This window comes from Grampus griseus (assembly GCF_964374135.1).
Source record: "Grampus griseus genome assembly, chromosome: Y".
Taxonomy (NCBI): domain Eukaryota; kingdom Metazoa; phylum Chordata; class Mammalia; order Artiodactyla; family Delphinidae; genus Grampus; species Grampus griseus.
Window position 1 is genome coordinate 15,876,783 of NC_139016.1, and position 26,114 is coordinate 15,902,896.

Genomic DNA, 26,114 nt, shown 5'->3' on the forward strand with positions numbered 1-26,114 from the left:
GCTGACTGGAGGCTGTCCATTGACTCTGAACCATGCGCAACTCTTTCCGATTAAAACAACAGCAAAACGAAATCACTTTATTCAGTCCTCCTTCTTCTACCCATTGCTGTCTCTCTCCTGCCCTTCAGAGCCAAAATTCCCAAAGGAGTTGTCCATCCTTCTGTCTTTACACGGTCACTGCCCACTTACTCTTTTCTTTTAATATAAATTTATTTATTTTATTTATTTGTGGCTGTGTTGGGTCTTCATTGTTGTGCGTGGGCTCTTCTCTAGTTGCGGCGAGCAGGGGCTACTCTTCGTTGTGGTGAGCAGGCCCCTCATTGCGGTGGCTTCTCTTGTTGCGGAGCACGGGCTCTAGGCACGCGGGCTCAGTAGTTGTGGCACATGGGCTTCAGTAGTTGTGGCTCGCGGGCTCTAGAGCGCAGGCTCAGTAGTTGTGGCACACAGACTTAGCTGCTCCGCAGCATGTGGGATCTTCCCGGACCAGGGCTCAAACCAGTGTGCCCTGCATCGGCAGGCAGATTCTTAACCACTGCGCCACCAGGGAAGCCCCACTGCCCACTTATTCTTAATCTCCTCCACCATCTGCCTTCCAATCCCTCCACTCCACAAAGCGGCTCTCTCACGTTACCAATGACCCAATGAGCGGTTTCCAGTCACGCCTCGCTTGGCCTCTCAACAGCACATTTGATGCTCTTGAACAGTCCCTTCATCCGAAAGCACACTCTTCCCTTTCGTGATACAGCATCGTCCTGGTTGTCCTCCTGCCCCTCTGCCTCCTTTGCAGGTTCACCCTCCTCTACACGGGCCTTAAGCTTTCGAGAATCGCTAAGCTCAAGGCTAGCCCCTCTCCTCTTGCCACCCTCCGCTTTCTCCCTCAGCACTGTCATTACCACCTCAGTGCAGGTGACGCAGGAACGTGTATCTCAAGCCAGCTCTGTCCTTGCCTGTTTGTCAATAATACCTCAAACTCAGTAAGTCCAAAATTAAAGCCATGGTTTTCTTGTTGGTTCTTGGTTCCCTGACTCATAAATGGGCCATCATGCATCCAGTTGCATAACTAGAAACAAAAGCTTATCCTTGACCCGTTGTCCTCTCTTCCTTGTCAGCCCACCCCCGTGGCTCTGAAATCCCTTCCCTGCCCCCTCTCTCCACCAACACACCATACTCCAAATAGCTATCATCTCCCACCTGCACTGCTCCACCTGCTGCCCAACTGGGTCCTCCTCTCGACTCCAGGCGCCTGGACTCTCTGTCTTCCACACTGTGGCCAAAGTGTCTTGTAAACACAAATTCTGTCATGACACTCCTTCCACGAAACTCCTCGTCACTTTACAGATAATATCAACGACTTCCCTGATGGTGCAGTGGTTAGCAGCCCGCCTGGCAATGCAGGGGACGTGGGTTCGAGCCCTGGTCCGGGAAGACCCCACGTGCCATGGAGCAGCTAAGCCCGGGCGCCACAACTACTGAGGCTGCGCTCTAGAGCCCGTGAGCCGCAACTACTGAGCCCGCGTGCCACAACTACTGAGCCTGCGTTCTAGAGCCCGCGTGCCACAACTACGGAAGCCGGCATGCCTAGAGCCCGTGTTCTGCAACGAGAAGCCACCACAACGAGAAGCCCGTGTGCAGCAACAGAGAGCAGCCCCCGCTCGCTGCAACTAGAGAAAAGCCCGTGCACAGCAACAAAGACCCAACGCAGCCAAAAATAAATAAATAAATGGATCCACTAATTTAAATAAATAAATAAATAAATAAATAAATATATATATATATATATATATATATATAAAACATCAGAACTCCTCAACACAGCCCACACATTCTTTGGCCTGACCCTTCCTTCCGCCCGAAGCTCATCATGCACCATAGTCCTCCCCACTGCTCCACTTCCAGGCACCTTGCCCTCCTTCCACCCTTCACTCTCCCCAAGTTCCTTCCTATAATAAGCCTTTGCATGTGCTGGTCCCTCCACCCTCTTTCCTTTCATCCCCTGGTTCACTTTTACTCCTGCTTTAGACCTCACACAAATGCCAGTTCCTGCGGCCCCTCGTGAGGCCAAAGCCCCTACGTACTTCTCCTCCCTGTAATGCTTGTCAAGATTACACACTTGCATTTGGTTCATTAATATGCAACAAATTCCACTACTATAAGCTCCCCAAGGGCAAGGATAAGCCTGGTTTTAGCTGCACTGCATCCCCAGCACCCAGCACGGGGCCTGCCCTCGGAGGATCCTGGGATAAGCAACCCTACGCACTGGCAGAGATGGTGGATTCTGCAGTCAGACTGCCTGGGTTCAAACCTGACCCCTGCCCCTTGCTGACTTGACATCTTGAGTAGGCCACGTAATGTCTCTGCGCCTCAGTTTTCTCATCCACCTCATGAGAATGGGAATACCCATGCCACCTTCCTCAAAGGGTTGTTGTGAGGGCTAAATGAGCTGATGTGAGCAAAGTGATTTAGAGGGTCCCAGCTTGAAAAGTAAACTAAGTTCTCAAGGAATGCTGCCGGTTAGAATGATTATTACTCATGGAGCGAGCGAACAAAATGGTGGATACACTGATGTGTACAGATGGATGACTAATAAGGAAAAATATAAAGAAAAAGAAAAAGAAAATTATACCATTGGAATTTCTCTGTTTTCAAAATCATATACCTGGGGATCATTCTTAAATAAGGAATCGGACCAAAACAAGAATAACAACAGGAATTCATCAGTGAGCGGACAGTGTTAGGGATCTCATCCCCCACACTCACCAGCTGACCACACCGTGGCATCCCAAAACATGTGGCCTCTCTCTGACCTCAGAAACCTTCTGGGGCTTCCTCATTAAACTCTGTTTAGTGTCCTCACCATTCAACCATCCACCTGTCACATGTGGACAGAATCTGTTGACCGCTTTTGGATTCACTGCAGGCTTCTACTTTCCGTCTCCCATGCCAGCCATGGAGCTGGCCGAATAGGTCCCTTCTGCGTGTGCTTTTGAGGAAAATTTTCACAAGAGATTGATTCACACCACCGTGAACAGACCTCCAAACCTCAGCACTGTCATCAGTTACCCAACAGCCCTTGCAAAGTTTGTTTTGGAAGCAGGAAATTTTCAACTATTCATTATCAGTAGAAATGAAAGACGAGAAATCTTATTAGTGTTGAGAGAGAACACTATCTATCTGTGAATGGATGAGGACTGAAATCTTCAGGAGAGTCCACATGGAATCAGTGCTGTCCAGGTTAAAAAATAAGTCCCGAAAGGCTTTCACCAGGTCCTTAAGAATAAAATTACACAAAGTGACATTAGCAACCATTCTAGCCTCTGTAGAAATACAAGTAACTTCGCTCTTTTCCCTTAAAGGAGCATTCAAGTGCATTTTGTCCATTTTTACAGTAATGAAAGAGAGTGCCCTTCAGTCAATTTTCAGGACCTGGTACAAATTATTATATTTCCTCCCTTTAAATGTCAAGGGCAAAAAGTGGAGGGCTCCCGCGCCACCCAGAGCCAAGCGCCTGGGCCAGCAGTGGGAGCTGGAGGATCCCCTATGCTCAGAACACAGGGGCGCCCCGCGAGGCCCCGAGTGGCTCCGCGAGGCCCCGAGTGGCTCCGCGAGGCCCCGAGTGAGTCCGAGAGGCCCCGAGTGAGTCCGAGAGGCCCCGAGTGAGTCCCAGAGGGCCCGAGTGAGTCCGAGAGGTCCCGAGTGAGTCCGAGAGGCCCCGAGTGAGTCCGAGAGGCCCTGGCCTGGCGCGCGCAGGACCTCGTGCCCAGAGGTTCCAACGCCCCGCGAACCATCCCCCACCCGGATGCCAATGGTAGCCTCAGCGTCATAAGCTTGACGTCTACAGACTTCGGGGCCGCCCAGAAGCCAAAGCCCGTCGAAGGTCCGACCCCACTGACCCGCGAGCATGGGCAGCTACCTGAGCAGGTACCTGGGCACGGCCAAGGCCACGCAGCCAGCCCACGCCCGGAAGCGCCGGTCCCCACGGTTCCCATGCACCGGGCCCGCCCGCGGCACCTGCCTCCCGATGGGCCGGGCCGGGTGCCAAATCCTGTGCCACCGCCGCCGCCGCCACCGCCGGGATCGCGGGCTCTGGTTCCGCAGCAGGCCGCTCCCCGCCATCCTGCGCAGCTGGAAGTACTACGCGGTCCGCGGGTCCTTGGTGCTCCAGGCCTGGAGGCGCCTTCCCAGAGGGCCGCCCCTCCGCACCTTCTCGAGGCTGGGGTTTTCCGGCCGTGGCAACGGTTTCACGATGAGGTCCCGGTGGAACGCCCGCCTCTCCTGCCACACGCAGAGCCTGGTGGGCGTCCGTACCGCCCCCGTTGAAAGCCTAAGCAGCTTGTCCACGTGTCCGCCCAGCCAGGAGTCCCCGGAACCCTGTGCCAAGGAGACCGCGCTGAGGGCCCTCAGCCGACGCGAGCAAGGACAAAGGCGGCTCGACGGGCCTCTGAGGTCTGAGAGCCCCGAGCCCAGGCTGTCGGCCTTCCGGCCCGTGTTGAGGAATGGAGTGGTCCCTGCCTTTGTGCCCAGGCCGAGGCCTCTGAGAAGAAGCATCTGCTCCCGGTGCAACCGCCTCCGAGAAGAGGACACTGAGCCCCGGCCTGACAGCAGCCCTGCCTGACGCCCACCCTGCTGTGAGGCCCATCCCACACACCCCCACCGCCACCCCCCCACCCGCACCCCCCCACCCCCCCCACCCTCATCCCCACCCCCACCCCCACCCCCACCACCGGCCCAGGGCACAGTCACAGAGCCTCGCTGCAGAGATGGGAGCGGATCACCGCTCCCGGGCCTGTGCCTCCTGCAGCCTGACGTCCCCCTTGAGTCCTGAGAGCCAAGGCCACCTCCTCCTGACACTCAAACCCACATTTCTTTTACCCAGCTGACCCCTGCCCTACCCCTGCCTGAGTCACTGGCACGGACCGCCAGGCCAGCTCCCTCCACTCCAGCCAGGAGCTGCCAAGCCCCAGAGCCACCTCTCCTACCTGCAGAGCCCGCCCCGAAGAAGCACCGCTGACGTCCAGGCCTGCACTCCCTCCTGCCCTCCCACCCTTGCTGCCTTTGCCCCTGAGAAGACCCTTCTCAGGAAGGCGTGCGTCTCCCCTACTGCCCACTTCATACGGTTTAAAGGTGGTTCTTATTTTAAATAATACTAAAATAGCTTCATTATCCTAGAGATTGTCATGGTCTTTCTTTCAAAGATTCAAACATTAGGATTTCATCCACATGATGGTTTCTCCACCCTGGCTCTGTTGGGGCCAGACAAGTCTTGTTTGTGGGGTGCAGACCTCTGCATTGTAGGGTTTTAGCAAAATCCCTGGTCTCTGTCCTCTAGGTGCCAGTAGATAATCCATATTGTAAACATACAACGCGTCTCCAGGCCCTGCCAGATGTTTGGGGGGCGAGGGGCGGGGCGCGCGGTGCACAATGACACTGGTGGAGAGCCACTGAGGGACAGTGCCCTCTACTGGCAGAAACATCACGCCCGGTCTCCCAAAATGTGCCTTTTTCAAAGACACAGAGAGGAACAAAATGAAGTGGTGTGTGCTTGGCAAAAACATATCCCCCACTTTGCAGAATGCTGTGGGGTGCGAATGACTCATGTTTTGGGCCTTATTAACAATCAGACAATGCGGTTTTTTAAAATGAGCTACTCATTTATCATCTTCAGTCTCGCAAAAATTGAAAAGTTAAAAAATATCAAATGCTGGAAATGATGCAGAGAACTGGAATCCCAGGCAGTGCTGTGGGTGTCGATAGGTCCAGCCCTTCTGAAGCGGCATTTGGAAGTGTTTCCTAGAACGCAGTGCGGCCACCAGAAACACTCTTACACACACAGACACACACACACACACACACACACACAGACACACACACACACACACACAGACACACACACACACACACACACACACACACACACACACACACACACTGGTGAGGATGTTCTTCGCAGCCCCCTTTGTCAGAGCAGAGCATTGGAAGAACCTAAATGTCCACCAACAGGGGAAGGGATAAAGTAAATATGGTATTGCTATCAAGGGACTACTATTCCACAGATTAAAGGAAAGAAAGAGCCCAGGGTTTCTGCACCGTTCGGTCTGGGCCAGATAATTCTATGATGTGGATGCCCTGTGCGTTGCAGGATGTTTAGAAGCAAACCCGGCCTCTGTGGACTCGATATCATCAGGACCTCCTCCAGTAAAAACAATCACACATGTCTCCAGCCACTGCCAAACACTCGCTGAAGGACAAAAATCACCCCCAGTTGGGAACTACCGATCTAGAGTTACACATTTTTTTTAAACAGGTATATCTCAAAAATACACTGTCAAATGAAAAAGATGGGAAGTGGCATATTATGGGTAGCACAAGCCGTTTATATAAATCAAAAAATATATATATACAAAGTAATATTGCTAGCATAATACAGGGGGCCGGAAACCAAGTAAATGGTCATTTGGACACTTAGCCTGTATTGTTCTTTCCATCTAAAGCCTCTTCAAATACTGTTCAAACATGAATTTCAAGGTTTCCCCTTTAGAGGGTCAGAGAATGAGCTGTAAACATAGCAAAGCCCCTTCTCCCTCCCATGGAGCACGCTTTCTAAGGGGGCAGAGACAGAAGGTAAACATTTAAATAAATGTACACACACTGACAGGTGGGGAGATGTGCTGTGAAGAAACCAAGGCAGGAGGAGGGATGCCCACAAGCTGCATCGACACACTGTGGCCCAAGCGCTTCCTCTGTCCCCATCACCATGGAACCCGCTATCCCTTACTACGAATTCAAGTCCTTCATTCCGTGTTTCCACTGGGTGGCAACTCAGGCTTTAACACAGCACCTCAGCAAATAACAGGAAAATATGTTATCTACTTAGAAATAAAGATGTCCAAAACATTAAAATTGCTGGCTGAAAATATTAAACTCAACATTTTCAATGGAGACAGTTACTGTTACATACAAAACAACCTGGGCTGAAACTCTATAAATCAAGCTTTTATTCTGAAGTTTACTCCCTGCCATTTGCTAGACATGAGACAAGGCACTGCACTCTGCGTGAGTTACCAGAAAGGGCTTGAGACCTTCGTGTGTCAGTGAGGGTACGGTTAACTGCTTAGGGTCTTCCTCAGTAGAAGAGCAGTAAGTATCCCTCCTACATGATGGTTTAGCCAGGAAAAGTAAGTCAAAGGTTTTAAGCACACAAAACAGTAAGCTTCTGCTCTACAAATATCAACTACAGAAACAGAACTACAGAGATGTGTTTACATTTTGTTCCGATCCAGGCGGTTGAACTGGTAATGAGTAAACCCACTTCCCAAAGTAGCGAGCTTGTGGGGAAAGGGCCAGGGGAAAGCACAGCCCTGCTTCTGGAGCCAGCTGCAAGGCAGAGGCTGCAGAGGACGATGGAGACACCCCCGTGGGCTGGGGCTTCCTCCTTGTCTGGATGACCCTTTGGGAAATTAACGGATGTCCTGGCTACCTCAAGAGTAAGACACTGAGGTCCAACAAGAGATAAAATGCAGGCGGCCGGGAGCTCCTTCTACTGTGGCCATTCCCGCCACCTTCACCGTGGGAGTATCCGCCCAGGGGACTCAGGTGCAACACGAGGGAGAAATGGTGGGTGGGACACCGTCTGCTTGTGTCCACTGCAGCCCAGTAGACGGGGCCCTGGTTTAAGAGCCAGGACGTCAAGCATTCACTCACAGATGTTTACCGAGAGCTAACAAGGATTAGCCGCTATGGTTAGGGAGGGTTAGGAAAAGCGTTCTACTGCAGGGGCATTTAGATTGCACGACCCTGCCCATAAGTGCCGGGTCTAGGAGTTTAGTGCTATTAAGACGCTTGAAGATCAAGGTCACAGTGTGAGCTCACCAGAAGATTAAAACCAAAGTGGGAGCCAAAACTCCCGAGATGGCCGGATCTGCCCACGAGGCTCCATGCTCCGTCGGCGAACAGACCCAGGACAGAGGGGAGGGCACAGGGCTTCTGGATTCCACGTGGTTTGTCCACAGTCTTTGTCAGGAGGGGCTCTAATTTCTACCCACAGTAGAGCTTCATAGTCTCCAAGCTTTGAGCACCGTTTTCAATTTTATCAGCTGAGCGTTCCCTGGGAGCCTATCAAACACTCTGTCCATGTGCAACACAAGACCTCTCTGGGCCCTGGGCCACGAGGCCAAGGCCCAAGTCCACCCTGCCCTGTGCGGCCCTGTATTCCTGAAGTGTGGCCCGTGTGGGCGCTCAGTGACTGTGATGTGAATAGGTGGATGAATGAACTAACAGAACGGAGTAATGAGCTCCACTGTTTTTACTCACTGTTTCTACATTACTCCAAGAGAGAGTAACTGAGAAAGTAAATTGGGCCAGCACGGCAATAACAGAAAAGGGAGGAAGGAAAGGAGGGAGATTGCTTCCCTAAAACTTTGTTTCCCCAATCACAAATATTCAGACAACATAACACAGACAACTCTCTAGTGTAAGAAGACTCCTGAATATAGTGCAGATAGAGGTAGCCAAGAGGAAGTGTACATGTAAGGAAAGTGGGTGCTAAAGGGAGTACCACGAAGAGTGATTTTACGGGTTTCGGTAGATAATTTACTTGGCGACCAAAAGACGCAGATTCCTTCCAGTGATAGATTATGTCCAACCAGCGTGACTTCTTCCACGCCCTTTCTTCTAAATGTGACCACACTGAATGTCCTCTAAGATTTGCACAAAATGAAACATTAATCAGCCGACAGCACTTACTGAACTAAACGTGTCTTTTAAAGTATGTTTTGATGTAATGAATAAACTGAAATGCCTAAATCTTACAAAGTTCTCAGCACAAGAAAAAAGATTACATCACGATGCACGGTGACGGATGTTAACTAGACTTACTGAGGTGATCATTTCACAATACACACAAATATCAAATCATTGTGCCGTATACCCGCAACTAATACAACGGGATCTGTCCATTATACCTCAATAAAAATAATAAATAAATAAATGACTGAAATGGCATCAGCACAGCTAAACAGCAAACCTACACTTTCAAGATCTGTAAATATAGATGGGTCTGATGGAACTCTTTGTATTCACTGGAATAACAATTTTGTCCGACTGCTTCGCAAAGCTGTAGTATTTACACATATACAGTCGCTCCTGTCAGCAAATCACTAAAAGGGTAGAAAGGGCCACTCCCATCCCTCAAGTGTGGGGAGCCCTGGTCTGAAGGTAACTGTCTCAGAACTGGCTCCACTGCCACTCCTCATCAGTGGCGCCAGACAGGGCCAACTAGGGTGGGAAGGATCGGGCTCTTGTTTCTGGAAATCAAAGGACTAAACAGGAGCTGGGCTGCTGTTTAACAGGCACGAGACCGTTAATCCCCTTACCGTGGATACAAGAGCATGTCGTTCGTTCTTAGATCACAAGGCTTATCCTTGAATAATTAGGCAGAGGAAGAAATCCATTCCGTGCCCTACATCATGTTACTCAGAAAGGGAACGCTAGGCCTGAGTTAGACTTCTGCCTCTCCTGCTAAAAATGATAAATTATTCTAAACAACCAATATTGGAGTAAACCAGGCAACTAGATTTCTCAGTTTTCCTGGAAAATAGACTAAAGTTTAAACTCAATCATATTTTCCTGAGATAATACTTTCAACATTTAAAAATTCCTATGAAACTATTTCAGAAAACCTGGCCTAAACCTTATTATAAAAACTTGAAAACACCTGTTTACCATCTTCAATCAAAGTCCCAAGAAACCTTCAAGTAATCTGATCCAATGAAACCAGAACTTTCTACTTTCAGACAACATAAACTTGTCCTTCCCTCTTCCGTTCTACTTTTAAGAAAATCCAGGGAAGAGCAAGAAAACCACTGGATATCAAGATTTGTAAGTAATGCTTTCAAAGGAACTGTCTTGTTTCTGTCACATTTCGTCCGTCTTCCATGACTCCCAGGGCCGGCTTCTTGGGTGTGGGCCTGTGCTGTGTGCGACCTGGATTTACCCACCATTTACATCTCAGGGCCTACCTAGCAGCCTACACAGCAGGCTTCCAACAGAGGTTACTTAATTCTCTGGCCCCCATCCAGCAGTGTAGGGCACAGGCGGCCTCAGGGGAGCGCCGTGAAGAAGAGGCTTCTGCTTCTCACGCCACTGCCTTGGGCGCTCTGTCAGCTCTTTCTCTCCCTCACTCCCTGACAGCATCTCGAGGAGGCGCGATGGAGCTTGCCTGTCACTTCTGGCCCTTAAAGAGCTCAGGCCGGTCTGGTCTGATCAAAACCTAGACGAACTGTCTTCCCGCCCCTAACACAGGGCTTCCCTCGCCCCGGGCCGTGCTGGCCTCAGCGGCCTGCTCTGTTCTTTTACTCTCCTGGCTCCACCCCTCCTGCGCTTCGCCCCTTACCTCCCCGCAGTCCCGCTCACCGGGGGATGGAAAAGGGAGGTGGGAGAGCGCGGGGATCCGACAGGAGAGAAAAAGGCAAGCTTCTTTTTCCCTAGCCAGGCTCCTTGTGCTGCCCTCTGGCCGCTGGTGGACCCTGCCGGGGCGGGTCCTAGCGTTCTCCACCCAGAGTGCACCCGGGGGGCCTCAGGAGACCGTCTGGGGACCTGTGCACTGCCCCTTCCCCTGACAAGGACGACGCACTCTGGCCAGGGCCGAAGGCTTCCATCTCGCCCCTCCCTGCCCGCTCTGCCGCCTTCCCTTTGCCCTGCACTTGGATCTCGGGCCCCACAGGCAGCGACTCGTGCAGCTCCCTCCGGAGGCCTCTGCTTGGCCCCGGGCCGGGCGGGCAGCCGCCCCAGTGCAGGCAGCCGTCCCAGTGCAGGCTGTTGGCAAAGCCGCCCTCTCTCACCCAGCCATGGAGGCTCAAGCCAGCCTTTGCCTTCAGACTTCTCCAGCTAAGAGGCAGGCGCCGGTTTCTGTTCCACCCACGGGACAGTGGCAGTGGCTGGGGACACCATCACGGTGGCTCGCGCTCCAGGTGCTGCTACTCCGGTGGCAGTTGGAAGTGGCCCTGGGAACGTCTGCGAGCTGGGGAGGGATGTGCCCCTCTCTCCTCTCGCAGACGACTCCTCTCTCTGCTAGCAGCTCTGCCTGACCTGAGGTGGGCAGGGGAACGTGCAAGGGGGCCACTAGTGTGGCCTGGGCGCTAGTGGGCGCCCATCACACGGACCCAGCTGTCAGCTCCCAGCGGGCTGCGTGGTGCACCCGCACCGGGACCCATCCCCGCCCCTGTCCTGCGGGGAAGGCCGTGGACACGCCGCACCCGCTCTGCAGGGCCTCGCCCTCTGCCTCTCGGAACCTCGACCTTCTCTTCCACTGCCCGCTTGGGGTCATGGTGACTGGACCCGTTCAGCTCTCCTGCAAGTCCTTCATGGATGTGGCCAGGACCTCGCTTTAGGAAGAACACCCTCTGGCAGAGTCAATCCAGCTTATACTGGGTCAAGGGTAGGCTGGCGGTACGTTCCCAAATATGCAGAGGAGACACTGAGCCCTGTGTCACTGGAGGTGATCGCGCTTGATATGAGATCCCGTAGTTAGGACTGAGTGAAAGGTGGGACGAAGAGTCTTCATTACTCTGTTCATTATTTGACTATCTTTAGTGAGTTACTCTTTACATCTTCCACCCAGTGCATCTCAGTAGCTCTAAGTTTTCTGCACTATCCATAGAAATAAGCAGTGACAGGATAGGAAAAAAACGATTTAAAAAACCGGCCAATGTTCAAGATTTGAATCCCTAAAGCCATCCTAACAGGCATACCTCCCACCCTCTAGAATCCACTCTGCCTCACACTGGCACCAAAAGACCTCGGAAAAGCACATTTAAAATCGGATCCATTTGCCAAGCTAGTGGTGCCTTTCTATTACCCACCACACTCGGGAGAGGCAGCCTGTCTGGGAAGTTGTTTTCAATTCATCTTGCATTGTGTGGTGCCCTTTCCCATAGAGGAAACCTGCTCATGTAAAGAAGCAGCCACCGTTAGGCGGCAGCACTTGTACTGCATCTTAAACACATCCCGATTCGTGAGGCAGCCCTCATCGCTCAGCCGCCTGAGAGCAGTACTGCTGGGACTCAAGTTGCCTGAGCATTTACAGGAAAACAATTTGTTGACCCCAATCTAGGTTTGTGCTTTTCAATTTTTCAACTGACCTTGGCAACAAAAGCCTCTATATAGCCTATGCACCCAGTTCCAATTAAAACACCTTTGCAAATAAACCAGATTACATATTCACAGACTCCTACAATGTCCGGGTTCCGAAAAATCAAATTCCCAAAGTGAATTCCTCAAAACTAATCTGAAATGTTACATATTTAAATTAACTTTTCCTAAGAATGGAAACGTGATACAACATAGTCATTTACAAGGCGAAATTTAGGTACTGAGAGGAAGTAATGATACAATGAACACAGCGATGTATAAAATCTGTTGATGAAAAATGACAATAAGATAAAAAGCGACTAGTTGAGGGGCTAGCATTGTGAGATGACCAGCGGCTGTTTTCCTCATATTTTTCAGGTATAGTTTTTATGTACAATATTATATACGTTTCAGGTGTACAACACAGTGATTCACAATTTTAAAGGCTGTAACTCCATTTATAGTAGTTATAAACTACTGGCTATATTCTCTGTGCTGTATAATATATCCTTGTAGCTTATTTATTTTATATAGATATTAATATATAGATATTAATTTATGAATATATTTGTTTATGTTATATATAGTAGTTTGTACCTCTTAACCCCCTACCCCTATCTTGCCCCTCCCCCTTCCCTCTCCCCAGCGGGAACCACTAGCTTGTTCTCTATATCTCAGTGTGTTTCTTTTTGTTATACTCACTACTTTATTTTGCAGATTCCACATATAAGTGATAACATACAGCACTCGTCCTATTATTTCACTAAGCATAATAGCCTCCCAAGTCCATCCGCGTTGTTGCAAATGGGAAATTTTCATTCTCTTTTTCGGTTGAGTAGTATTCCATTGTATGTATATGTATAAACGTAGATGTGTGTGTGTGTGTGTGTGTGTGTGTGTGTGTGTGTGTGTGTGTACACATCTTCTTTATCCATCCTTCTGTTGATGAACACTTAGGTGGCTTCCATGTCTTGGCTATTGTAAATAACACTGCTGTGTACATTGGAGTGCATGTATCTTTTTGAGTTAGGGTTTTTCTTTTTCTCTGATATGTACCCAGGAATGGAACTGCGGGGTCATATGGTAGTTCTATGTTTAGTTTTTTGAGAAACCTCCATACAGTTTTCCACAGTGGCTGTACAATTTACGTCCCCACCAACGGTGCACATGGGTTCCCTCTTCTCCTTATATTTTTCCTTTTTTATTTTTTGGAAGGCAATCTTCTCATTTTAATTTTTAAAAGGTTATTATAAATTGTTTTGGAAAGAGTGCTTCCGTTTAAACGCATAGGATAAAGGCAAATATATCTTTTCTAAAAATCTATAAAACAGGAGTAAAGTTCACGTAGGGCATCATTTTGTTTTACCTCACACCTCCTTCTTTTAATTTTTTGAATCATGTGAATACGTTACGTATCTTAAAATACATACGTGTGTTGCGATATATATGCGTGTGTTTGTGTACACGTAAATCCACGTATCATATGTTTCTTTTGCTGCCCCCAATTTTTCTCTTCTGTTCTATCCCTTATATTCACAGCCCATGCATAATACGTTGTGGGTCTGAGGAAGACAATCAACAGAAACCCTCTTTGCCAAGTTCTCGGTAAAATTAAGACAAAAGAATGAAGCAGACGGGAGACCAAAATAAAAGGCTGCGTTGGAGGATATGACTTTTATCAGCGGGCAAATTTCCTTCCTAATTTTAAGAATATCCTGCGATGAGATAAATTCATCTATAGTGACCCAGGCAGAGCTGAACCGAGCAGGTCTCACCATATTCTGGTGTAATATGCAAGATACTTAACACCTTACGATCTGGCACCTAACAATCTAAACAGTCTACAGCTACAGACAGCACGGACAGCCGCGTGGGTGTGTAAGCTTGCCCAGGCAGGGCCTGATTCTGTACTTAGTGTGGGGGGCAGCGCAGAAAAAATGCGTGCTGAGGGCAGGCCGGCTCCTCAAGAGAAGCGAACCCATGCCCAGTTTATCCTTCCAGCCCACCAATCAAATCAGTCATTTCACCTCTCAAGGGAAGAGTGAAGTAAGGGAGTAGAGAGAAACCAGGAGTGTTACCCTAATCACAAATGGAGATGGAAGGAAACACCACAAATAGGGAAGAATCCTTCGGAAGAACAGATTCAAATGTAAAACTATTAAAAGTTGTACTAAGGCTTTGAAGAAAATAAACAAGGTGCTACGACAGATACCAACGGTGCGATGAACCTATACATATGTAAGTTATTTTCAAAATGAGTGCTATGCACTTATCCCCTTGCCCCCCTCCAAGTTCATATGTTCAAGTCCTAACCCCTAATGTGAATGTATTAATATTTGCAGATAGGGCCTATAAGGAGATAATTACAGTTAAATGAGGTCATATGGTGGAGCCCTGATAGAGAGGATTAGCGCCCTCATCCAAAAAGGCACCAGAATGCTCGCTCTCCCCGCTGCCACTTCCCGCTCAACAAAGAAGAGGTCATGTGAGCCTACAAAGATTTGGTGTTGCCTACAAGCTGAAAGAAGAGGCCTCAGAATGAAACCTACCTTGTCAGCATCTTAATCTTCAACTTATACAACTTCAACTTATAATATTATATATATATATATAGAGAGAGAGAGAGAGAGGGAAAGAGAGAGAGAAATGTACATAGCTTATGACATGTAACTACAAAGTTTTATATTTATCTTCATAGTGCCTATTGAATGAAGAGCATTGTTAGAACATGATATGAACTATAACCTGAGCTAGATTATAAAGGTTCTTTTTAATGTTGAATTAAAACGTGGGTCCCTTAAAAATTAGATGTATACCTTATTTTCAAGATTGAGTTTTGAATTAATGTCCTGTCTCAAATAATACTTGCAAACAATCAATATAGACTTTTCATTGCTTACTTACTCAGTTGCTTCTCTGTTGGGAACTCTTCTCACGGAGAAAGCCACCATCGCTTTGAAGAGACAGTCTTCATTTGTATCCCAGGCGTACTGAAAGAGAAGTAAAACCGAAGGTCAAGTGAAGAGGCATGGGGTAAAAATTGGTCCACTGGGTTCTAACTGTGGCCACACTGGTGTTGGTGTGTGTGTGTGTCTGTCTGTCTGTCTGCGTCTCTCTCTCATCTTCCTCATACAATAAAGACTGGAGACCATGATAAATCATGTCACCATAATGTTCAGGATAGAGTTTCCCAGCTATTCTATCACTGTAAGTGTGGTGTGTTTCCCATTGCATTATCTTCTTCCAAATTTGCAGTACTAGTAGCCAGTCAACAAACAGGTAATCCGCACATCTCATCCCGGACATAAACAGTTGATTCCCTTCTTCCCTTTCACCTTTCCCTCATAAACTGACTCCCCTTCTCAGCTTCCTTCCCTTTATTAACTCCGGTACAATTTTACTTTTTATATTCTTAGCTGAAAACTTGAGTGTATGTGTGTATTATGGGCTGAATTGTACCCCCCTACAAAGAAATTCATATGTTAAATTCCTAACCCCCCAGTACCTCAGAATGGAACCAATATATATGGAGATAGTGTCTTTACAGAGGTGATCAGGTTACAATCAGATCACTAGGGTGGGCCCTAATCCAGTATGACGGGTGTCCTTGAAAGAACAGGAAATTTGTCACAGACACATACAGAGGGAAGACGTGTAGACACAGGGAGAACACAGCCATCTAGAAGCCAAGGGGAGAGGCCTGGAACACATCCCTCCCTCACAGAACTCAGAAGGAACCGACCCCGCTGACACCTTGATCTTGGACTTCCAGCCTCCAGAACGAGAGAAAACAAATTTCTGTCGTTTAAGCCACTCAATCTGTGCTACTGTGTTTCAGCAGCCCTAGCAAACTGAAGTGGCTGACCCCACATTTTAGGTGGTAATCAAGTGTAACTGGAGAAAATCACAAAACAGGTTCTGTGGCTTAACTCTAAACTCACGATGACCTACTCCCAGATTGCCCGGGATCCCCTTAGGATTCTCCGTCAGTTTTCTCTCTCTCGTGGTTCACAATGACTATTTCAAAGCTCCTTCAGGCCTCCCCAAATCTCAGTGCTTCCCTCAAACCTCACTCTCACTAGGCGCTCTTGTTTTATAAGTTACTGATACATCTCGAGTCATCCACTTACACTCCCCCGCCCTCCTGACACCAAGTACAAAACTTCCCCCATAGGCACATGTCTTATCCACATCCTCCCCCGAAGGGCCAGATGTGGTGTTTCTCCTCCTGTCAACGGCTGTTCTGTCCACCTCTATTAGGAACGCTTCCATTCGGCCCTTCCCAGGATCTAAACAATACAGTTTTCCCCTCGCTTCTGTGCATTCAGTGCTGACTGGAGGCTGTCCATTGACTCTGAACCATGCGCAACTCTTTCCGATTAAAACAACAGCAAAACGAAATCACTTTATTCAGTCCTCCTTCTTCTACCCATTGCTGTCTCTCTCCTGCCCTTCAGAGCCAAAATTCCCAAAGGAGTTGTCCATCCTTCTGTCTTTACACGGTCACTGCCCACTTACTCTTTTCTTTTAATATAAATTTATTTATTTTATTTATTTGTGGCTGTGTTGGGTCTTCATTGTTGTGCGTGGGCTCTTCTCTAGTTGCGGCGAGCAGGGGCTACTCTTCGTTGTGGTGAGCAGGCCCCTCATTGCGGTGGCTTCTCTTGTTGCGGAGCACGGGCTCTAGGCACGCGGGCTCAGTAGTTGTGGCACATGGGCTTCAGTAGTTGTGGCTCGCGGGCTCTAGAGCGCAGGCTCAGTAGTTGTGGCACACAGACTTAGCTGCTCCGCAGCATGTGGGATCTTCCCGGACCAGGGCTCAAACCAGTGTGCCCTGCATCGGCAGGCAGATTCTTAACCACTGCGCCACCAGGGAAGCCCCACTGCCCACTTATTCTTAATCTCCTCCACCATCTGCCTTCCAATCCCTCCACTCCACAAAGCGGCTCTCTCACGTTACCAATGACCCAATGAGCGGTTTCCAGTCACGCCTCGCTTGGCCTCTCAACAGCACATTTGATGCTCTTGAACAGTCCCTTCATCCGAAAGCACACTCTTCCCTTTCGTGATACAGCATCGTCCTGGTTGTCCTCCTGCCCCTCTGCCTCCTTTGCAGGTTCACCCTCCTCTACACGGGCCTTAAGCTTTCGAGAATCGCTAAGCTCAAGGCTAGCCCCTCTCCTCTTGCCACCCTCCGCTTTCTCCCTCAGCACTGTCATTACCACCTCAGTGCAGGTGACGCAGGAACGTGTATCTCAAGCCAGCTCTGTCCTTGCCTGTTTGTCAATAATACCTCAAACTCAGTAAGTCCAAAATTAAAGCCATGGTTTTCTTGTTGGTTCTTGGTTCCCTGACTCATAAATGGGCCATCATGCATCCAGTTGCATAACTAGAAACAAAAGCTTATCCTTGACCCGTTGTCCTCTCTTCCTTGTCAGCCCACCCCCGTGGCTCTGAAATCCCTTCCCTGCCCCCTCTCTCCACCAACACACCATACTCCAAATAGCTATCATCTCCCACCTGCACTGCTCCACCTGCTGCCCAACTGGGTCCTCCTCTCGACTCCAGGCGCCTGGACTCTCTGTCTTCCACACTGTGGCCAAAGTGTCTTGTAAACACAAATTCTGTCATGACACTCCTTCCACGAAACTCCTCGTCACTTTACAGATAATATCAACGACTTCCCTGATGGTGCAGTGGTTAGCAGCCCGCCTGGCAATGCAGGGGACGTGGGTTCGAGCCCTGGTCCGGGAAGACCCCACGTGCCATGGAGCAGCTAAGCCCGGGCGCCACAACTACTGAGGCTGCGCTCTAGAGCCCGTGAGCCGCAACTACTGAGCCCGCGTGCCACAACTACTGAGCCTGCGTTCTAGAGCCCGCGTGCCACAACTACGGAAGCCGGCATGCCTAGAGCCCGTGTTCTGCAACGAGAAGCCACCACAACGAGAAGCCCGTGTGCAGCAACAGAGAGCAGCCCCCGCTCGCTGCAACTAGAGAAAAGCCCGTGCACAGCAACAAAGACCCAACGCAGCCAAAAATAAATAAATAAATGGATCCACTAATTTAAATAAATAAATATATATATATATATATATATATATATAAAACATCAGAACTCCTCAACACAGCCCACACATTCTTTGGCCTGACCCTTCCTTCCGCCCGAAGCTCATCATGCACCATAGTCCTCCCCACTGCTCCACTTCCAGGCACCTTGCCCTCCTTCCACCCTTCACTCTCCCCAAGTTCCTTCCTATAATAAGCCTTTGCATGTGCTGGTCCCTCCACCCTCTTTCCTTTCATCCCCTGGTTCACTTTTACTCCTGCTTTAGACCTCACACAAATGCCAGTTCCTGCGGCCCCTCGTGAGGCCAAAGCCCCTACGTACTTCTCCTCCCTGTAATGCTTGTCAAGATTACACACTTGCATTTGGTTCATTAATATGCAACAAATTCCACTACTATAAGCTCCCCAAGGGCAAGGATAAGCCTGGTTTTAGCTGCACTGCATCCCCAGCACCCAGCACGGGGCCTGCCCTCGGAGGATCCTGGGATAAGCAACCCTACGCACTGGCAGAGATGGTGGATTCTGCAGTCAGACTGCCTGGGTTCAAACCTGACCCCTGCCCCTTGCTGACTTGACATCTTGAGTAGGCCACGTAATGTCTCTGCGCCTCAGTTTTCTCATCCACCTCATGAGAATGGGAATACCCATGCCACCTTCCTCAAAGGGTTGTTGTGAGGGCTAAATGAGCTGATGTGAGCAAAGTGATTAAGAGGGTCCCAGCTTGAAAAGTAAACTAAGTTCTCAAGGAATGCTGCCGGTTAGAATGATTATTACTCATGGAGCGAGCGAACAAAATGGTGGATACACTGATGTGTACAGATGGATGACTAATAAGGAAAAATATAAAGAAAAAGAAAAAGAAAATTATACCATTGGAATTTCTCTGTTTTCAAAATCATATACCTGGGGATCATTCTTAAATAAGGAATCGGACCAAAACAAGAATAACAACAGGAATTCATCAGTGAGCGGACAGTGTTAGGGATCTCATCCCCCACACTCACCAGCTGACCACACCGTGGCATCCCAAAACATGTGGCCTCTCTCTGACCTCAGAAACCTTCTGGGGCTTCCTCATTAAACTCTGTTTAGTGTCCTCACCATTCAACCATCCACCTGTCACATGTGGACAGAATCTGTTGACCGCTTTTGGATTCACTGCAGGCTTCTACTTTCCGTCTCCCATGCCAGCCATGGAGCTGGCCGAATAGGTCCCTTCTGCGTGTGCTTTTGAGGAAAATTTTCACAAGAGATTGATTCACACCACCGTGAACAGACCTCCAAACCTCAGCACTGTCATCAGTTACCCAACAGCCCTTGCAAAGTTTGTTTTGGAAGCAGGAAATTTTCAACTATTCATTATCAGTAGAAATGAAAGACGAGAAATCTTATTAGTGTTGAGAGAGAACACTATCTATCTGTGAATGGATGAGGACTGAAATCTTCAGGAGAGTCCACATGGAATCAGTGCTGTCCAGGTTAAAAAATAAGTCCCGAAAGGCTTTCACCAGGTCCTTAAGAATAAAATTACACAAAGTGACATTAGCAACCATTCTAGCCTCTGTAGAAATACAAGTAACTTCGCTCTTTTCCCTTAAAGGAGCATTCAAGTGCATTTTGTCCATTTTTACAGTAATGAAAGAGAGTGCCCTTCAGTCAATTTTCAGGACCTGGTACAAATTATTATATTTCCTCCCTTTAAATGTCAAGGGCAAAAAGTGGAGGGCTCCCGCGCCACCCAGAGCCAAGCGCCTGGGCCAGCAGTGGGAGCTGGAGGATCCCCTATGCTCAGAACACAGGGGCGCCCCGCGAGGCCCCGAGTGGCTCCGCGAGGCCCCGAGTGGCTCCGCGAGGCCCCGAGTGAGTCCGAGAGGCCCCGAGTGAGTCCGAGAGGCCCCGAGTGAGTCCCAGAGGGCCCGAGTGAGTCCGAGAGGTCCCGAGTGAGTCCGAGAGGCCCCGAGTGAGTCCGAGAGGCCCTGGCCTGGCGCGCGCAGGACCTCGTGCCCAGAGGTTCCAACGCCCCGCGAACCATCCCCCACCCGGATGCCAATGGTAGCCTCAGCGTCATAAGCTTGACGTCTACAGACTTCGGGGCCGCCCAGAAGCCAAAGCCCGTCGAAGGTCCGACCCCACTGACCCGCGAGCATGGGCAGCTACCTGAGCAGGTACCTGGGCACGGCCAAGGCCACGCAGCCAGCCCACGCCCGGAAGCGCCGGTCCCCACGGTTCCCATGCACCGGGCCCGCCCGCGGCACCTGCCTCCCGATGGGCCGGGCCGGGTGCCAAATCCTGTGCCACCGCCGCCGCCGCCACCGCCGGGATCGCGGGCTCTGGTTCCGCAGCAGGCCGCTCCCCGCCATCCTGCGCAGCTGGAAGTACTACGCGGTCCGCGGGTCCTTGGTGCTCCAGGCCTGGAGGCGCCTTCCCAGAGGGCCGCCCCTCCGCACCTTCTCGAGGCTGGGGTTTTCCGGCCGTGGCAACGGTTTCACGATGAGGTCCCGGTGGAACGCCCGCCTCTCCTGCCACACGCAGAGCCTGGTGGGCGTCCGTACCGCCCCCGTTGAAAGCCTAAGCAGCTTGTCCACGTGTCCGCCCAGCCAGGAGTCCCCGGAACCCTGTGCCAAGGAGACCGCGCTGAGGGCCCTCAGCCGACGCGAGCAAGGACAAAGGCGGCTCGACGGGCCTCTGAGGTCTGAGAGCCCCGAGCCCAGGCTGTCGGCCTTCCGGCCCGTGTTGAGGAATGGAGTGGTCCCTGCCTTTGTGCCCAGGCCGAGGCCTCTGAGAAGAAGCATCTGCTCCCGGTGCAACCGCCTCCGAGAAGAGGACACTGAGCCCCGGCCTGACAGCAGCCCTGCGTGACGCCCACCCTGCTGTGAGGCCCATCCCACACACCCCCACCGCCACCCCCCCACCCGCACCCCCCCACCCCCCCCACCCTCATCCCCACCCCCACCCCCACCCCCACCACCGGCCCAGGGCACAGTCACAGAGCCTCGCTGCAGAGATGGGAGCGGATCACCGCTCCCGGGCCTGTGCCTCCTGCAGCCTGACGTCCCCCTTGAGTCCTGAGAGCCAAGGCCACCTCCTCCTGACACTCAAACCCACATTTCTTTTACCCAGCTGACCCCTGCCCTACCCCTGCCTGAGTCACTGGCACGGACCGCCAGGCCAGCTCCCTCCACTCCAGCCAGGAGCTGCCAAGCCCCAGAGCCACCTCTCCTACCTGCAGAGCCCGCCCCGAAGAAGCACCGCTGACGTCCAGGCCTGCACTCCCTCCTGCCCTCCCACCCTTGCTGCCTTTGCCCCTGAGAAGACCCTTCTCAGGAAGGCGTGCGTCTCCCCTACTGCCCACTTCATACGGTTTAAAGGTGGTTCTTATTTTAAATAATACTAAAATAGCTTCATTATCCTAGAGATTGTCATGGTCTTTCTTTCAAAGATTCAAACATTAGGATTTCATCCACATGATGGTTTCTCCACCCTGGCTCTGTTGGGGCCAGACAAGTCTTGTTTGTGGGGTGCAGACCTCTGCATTGTAGGGTTTTAGCAAAATCCCTGGTCTCTGTCCTCTAGGTGCCAGTAGATAATCCATATTGTAAACATACAACGCGTCTCCAGGCCCTGCCAGATGTTTGGGGGGCGAGGGGCGGGGCGCGCGGTGCACAATGACACTGGTGGAGAGCCACTGAGGGACAGTGCCCTCTACTGGCAGAAACATCACGCCCGGTCTCCCAAAATGTGCCTTTTTCAAAGACACAGAGAGGAACAAAATGAAGTGGTGTGTGCTTGGCAAAAACATATCCCCCACTTTGCAGAATGCTGTGGGGTGCGAATGACTCATGTTTTGGGCCTTATTAACAATCAGACAATGCGGTTTTTTAAAATGAGCTACTCATTTATCATCTTCAGTCTCGCAAAAATTGAAAAGTTAAAAAATATCAAATGCTGGAAATGATGCAGAGAACTGGAATCCCAGGCAGTGCTGTGGGTGTCGATAGGTCCAGCCCTTCTGAAGCGGCATTTGGAAGTGTTTCCTAGAACGCAGTGCGGCCACCAGAAACACTCTTACACACACAGACACACACACACACACACACACACACAGACACACACACACACACACACAGACACACACACACACACACACACACACACACACACACACACACACTGGTGAGGATGTTCTTCGCAGCCCCCTTTGTCAGAGCAGAGCATTGGAAGAACCTAAATGTCCACCAACAGGGGAAGGGATAAAGTAAATATGGTATTGCTATCAAGGGACTACTATTCCACAGATTAAAGGAAAGAAAGAGCCCAGGGTTTCTGCACCGTTCGGTCTGGGCCAGATAATTCTATGATGTGGATGCCCTGTGCGTTGCAGGATGTTTAGAAGCAAACCCGGCCTCTGTGGACTCGATATCATCAGGACCTCCTCCAGTAAAAACAATCACACATGTCTCCAGCCACTGCCAAACACTCGCTGAAGGACAAAAATCACCCCCAGTTGGGAACTACCGATCTAGAGTTACACATTTTTTTTAAACAGGTATATCTCAAAAATACACTGTCAAATGAAAAAGATGGGAAGTGGCATATTATGGGTAGCACAAGCCGTTTATATAAATCAAAAAATATATATATACAAAGTAATATTGCTAGCATAATACAGGGGGCCGGAAACCAAGTAAATGGTCATTTGGACACTTAGCCTGTATTGTTCTTTCCATCTAAAGCCTCTTCAAATACTGTTCAAACATGAATTTCAAGGTTTCCCCTTTAGAGGGTCAGAGAATGAGCTGTAAACATAGCAAAGCCCCTTCTCCCTCCCATGGAGCACGCTTTCTAAGGGGGCAGAGACAGAAGGTAAACATTTAAATAAATGTACACACACTGACAGGTGGGGAGATGTGCTGTGAAGAAACCAAGGCAGGAGGAGGGATGCCCACAAGCTGCATCGACACACTGTGGCCCAAGCGCTTCCTCTGTCCCCATCACCATGGAACCCGCTATCCCTTACTACGAATTCAAGTCCTTCATTCCGTGTTTCCACTGGGTGGCAACTCAGGCTTTAACACAGCACCTCAGCAAATAACAGGAAAATATGTTATCTACTTAGAAATAAAGATGTCCAAAACATTAAAATTGCTGGCTGAAAATATTAAACTCAACATTTTCAATGGAGACAGTTACTGTTACATACAAAACAACCTGGGCTGAAACTCTATAAATCAAGCTTTTATTCTGAAGTTTACTCCCTGCCATTTGCTAGACATGAGACAAGGCACTGCACTCTGCGTGAGTTACCAGAAAGGGCTTGAGACCTTCGTGTGTCAGTGAGGGTACGGTTAACTGCTTAGGGTCTTCCTCAGTAGAAGAGCAGTAAGTATCCCTCCTACATGATGGTTTAGCCAGGAAAAGTAAGTCAAAGGTTTTAAGCACACAAAACAGTAAGCTTCTGCTCTACAAATATCAACTACAGAAACAGAACTACAGAGATGTGTTTACATTTTGTTCCGATCCAGGCGGTTGAACTGGTAATGAGTAAACCCACTTCCCAAAGTAGCGAGCTTGTGGGGAAAGGGCCAGGGGAAAGCACAGCCCTGCTTCTGGAGCCAGCTGCAAGGCAGAGGCTGCAGAGGACGATGGAGACACCCCCGTGGGCTGGGGCTTCCTCCTTGTCTGGATGACCCTTTGGGAAATTAACGGATGTCCTGGCTACCTCAAGAGTAAGACACTGAGGTCCAACAAGAGATAAAATGCAGGCGGCCGGGAGCTCCTTCTACTGTGGCCATTCCCGCCACCTTCACCGTGGGAGTATCCGCCCAGGGGACTCAGGTGCAACACGAGGGAGAAATGGTGGGTGGGACACCGTCTGCTTGTGTCCACTGCAGCCCAGTAGACGGGGCCCTGGTTTAAGAGCCAGGACGTCAAGCATTCACTCACAGATGTTTACCGAGAGCTAACAAGGATTAGCCGCTATGGTTAGGGAGGGTTAGGAAAAGCGTTCTACTGCAGGGGCATTTAGATTGCACGACCCTGCCCATAAGTGCCGGGTCTAGGAGTTTAGTGCTATTAAGACGCTTGAAGATCAAGGTCACAGTGTGAGCTCACCAGAAGATTAAAACCAAAGTGGGAGCCAAAACTCCCGAGATGGCCGGATCTGCCCACGAGGCTCCATGCTCCGTCGGCGAACAGACCCAGGACAGAGGGGAGGGCACAGGGCTTCTGGATTCCACGTGGTTTGTCCACAGTCTTTGTCAGGAGGGGCTCTAATTTCTACCCACAGTAGAGCTTCATAGTCTCCAAGCTTTGAGCACCGTTTTCAATTTTATCAGCTGAGCGTTCCCTGGGAGCCTATCAAACACTCTGTCCATGTGCAACACAAGACCTCTCTGGGCCCTGGGCCACGAGGCCAAGGCCCAAGTCCACCCTGCCCTGTGCGGCCCTGTATTCCTGAAGTGTGGCCCGTGTGGGCGCTCAGTGACTGTGATGTGAATAGGTGGATGAATGAACTAACAGAACGGAGTAATGAGCTCCACTGTTTTTACTCACTGTTTCTACATTACTCCAAGAGAGAGTAACTGAGAAAGTAAATTGGGCCAGCACGGCAATAACAGAAAAGGGAGGAAGGAAAGGAGGGAGATTGCTTCCCTAAAACTTTGTTTCCCCAATCACAAATATTCAGACAACATAACACAGACAACTCTCTAGTGTAAGAAGACTCCTGAATATAGTGCAGATAGAGGTAGCCAAGAGGAAGTGTACATGTAAGGAAAGTGGGTGCTAAAGGGAGTACCACGAAGAGTGATTTTACGGGTTTCGGTAGATAATTTACTTGGCGACCAAAAGACGCAGATTCCTTCCAGTGATAGATTATGTCCAACCAGCGTGACTTCTTCCACGCCCTTTCTTCTAAATGTGACCACACTGAATGTCCTCTAAGATTTGCACAAAATGAAACATTAATCAGCCGACAGCACTTACTGAACTAAACGTGTCTTTTAAAGTATGTTTTGATGTAATGAATAAACTGAAATGCCTAAATCTTACAAAGTTCTCAGCACAAGAAAAAAGATTACATCACGATGCACGGTGACGGATGTTAACTAGACTTACTGAGGTGATCATTTCACAATACACACAAATATCAAATCATTGTGCCGTATACCCGCAACTAATACAACGGGATCTGTCCATTATACCTCAATAAAAATAATAAATAAATAAATGACTGAAATGGCATCAGCACAGCTAAACAGCAAACCTACACTTTCAATATCTGTAAATATAGATGGGTCTGATGGAACTCTTTGTATTCACTGGAATAACAATTTTGTCCGACTGCTTCGCAAAGCTGTAGTATTTACACATATACAGTCGCTCCTGTCAGCAAATCACTAAAAGGGTAGAAAGGGCCACTCCCATCCCTCAAGTGTGGGGAGCCCTGGTCTGAAGGTAACTGTCTCAGAACTGGCTCCACTGCCACTCCTCATCAGTGGCGCCAGACAGGGCCAACTAGGGTGGGAAGGATCGGGCTCTTGTTTCTGGAAATCAAAGGACTAAACAGGAGCTGGGCTGCTGTTTAACAGGCACGAGACCGTTAATCCCCTTACCGTGGATACAAGAGCATGTCGTTCGTTCTTAGATCACAAGGCTTATCCTTGAATAATTAGGCAGAGGAAGAAATCCATTCCGTGCCCTACATCATGTTACTCAGAAAGGGAACGCTAGGCCTGAGTTAGACTTCTGCCTCTCCTGCTAAAAATGATAAATTATTCTAAACAACCAATATTGGAGTAAACCAGGCAACTAGATTTCTCAGTTTTCCTGGAAAATAGACTAAAGTTTAAACTCAATCATATTTTCCTGAGATAATACTTTCAACATTTAAAAATTCCTATGAAACTATTTCAGAAAACCTGGCC

At 49.6% G+C, this 26,114-nt stretch overlaps 1 pseudogene across 1 annotated transcript in view; it reads right to left on the reverse strand.

Annotated features, from left to right (window-relative positions):
• The window catches only part of LOC309817701 (collectrin-like), a 37,064-nt pseudogene extending 33,164 nt beyond the window's left edge, over positions 1-3,900 (reverse strand). The window contains exon 1 of the transcript in view: positions 3,793-3,900. The product of the transcript in view is annotated as a collectrin-like (transcript). The remainder of the gene's footprint in view (positions 1-3,792) is intronic.
• Between the last annotated feature and the right edge of the window lie 22,214 nt (positions 3,901-26,114).